Here is a 1,370-nt window from a genome sequence, read left to right as displayed (position 1 = left end):
CCCAACGGCCGCCGCCCCACCCGCCTTTGTCCTCCCGCGCTGCCGCCTTCGTCCTCCCGCACCGCCCAAGATGGCCCCTTGTCAGGAAATGGCGCCGCCACCAGCCGCGCTCAGCCCGTAGGAGGGTCAGCCCGCCCCCGAGGCTTCGGGGTCTCCGCCACCGCCTCGCTCTCCACCCACTCCCAGGGCCCACCCTGGCACGCCGCCTCCCGCCCGACCTCGAAGCAGACGCGGCCCAAGGGCTTGCCGTCGGCGGCAATGTCGAAGAACACGGTGGGGTTGACCATGGCTGGCAGCTGGTAACCACAATCGACAGCGGCGTCTGCAAAGCGGCACGAGCCTGGCCGCCCGCCCCTTTTATATTATCCTCGGGCCCCGCCCACAGCCCGGTCGCGCGGTATAGACCTAGCCAATCGGAACTGTTGCCCAGCTGGAGTGAAGGTCTATCCGGCCTATAGACAGAGGCTAGGGAGGCCGGAGGCGGAGGGGACGCGCGTGCGTCCTGACGCGCGTAGGCAGATTCCCGCCCGCGGGCTACGACGCAGAGGCTGCGGCGCTGGGCGGCGGCGAGGTTCGCGCGGGATTGTCCGGGCAGACCTCGCAAGGGTGGCTTGGATTGCAAACTGAAGGTTCAACGCGGGGGCCAAGAACTCGAGTCCTGCTTAATGATCCTACGCATCTCCCCATTGTACAGAGGGAGCAAGTGAGGCGCACGCAGGCCTCAAGGTCGCCCCGCACGTCAAGGTCGCTGGGGATCCGCGTCCGACCCTGCGTGCTGCGGCGGAAATGCGGATGGATAGGCTGGGGCCGGAGGGCCACACCCGGGCCTGCTTGCCTGGGAGCAGCCCGGCCCTTCCAAGACCCTGCGGGGCGGCAGCTGTCCCCGTAAATGGGGTATCGCTTTCAAAACGCCCCACTTTCCCAAAATACCTCTCATACTCTGCCAGGATGTTCTGCCGTAGGAAGCCATTTAAAGAAGGAGCCAGGCCAGGGCCGTTCCTGAGAAGATATTTGCACATGTTCCAAGTTTCAGCCCTCCTCCATCCTAGTGGGATGGTTGCATCCCGATTTCTCAGTGACAGATAAGCCACCATGTAAAAGTGAATTCCTTCAGGCAAAGGTATTAATAGTACTTACATTGAACGTCTTGAGAAAGGGAATCTGTTATGTTCTGAGCTGTCTCCTAGTTGCAATATTCTGAATGTTACTTAATATTGAAAACTCAAGTCTCATTGGCAAAATCAGAATAGCGTTGTGGTGAGAAGCAGATGAGAATATGGTAGTTCAAGTCTAGTATCTGACCTCTAGCCATTGTTTCTCATGTTGAGCCTGCTTGTAGAAGAATTTTTATTTTTTTTTTTGGGGGGGGG

Source organism: Dipodomys ordii, unplaced genomic scaffold, assembly GCF_000151885.1.
Source record: "Dipodomys ordii isolate 6190 unplaced genomic scaffold, Dord_2.0 Scaffold160, whole genome shotgun sequence".
Lineage (NCBI taxonomy): Eukaryota > Metazoa > Chordata > Mammalia > Rodentia > Heteromyidae > Dipodomys > Dipodomys ordii.
The sequence above is the reverse complement of the archived record's forward strand: the minus strand, read 5'-3'. Positions refer to the sequence as shown.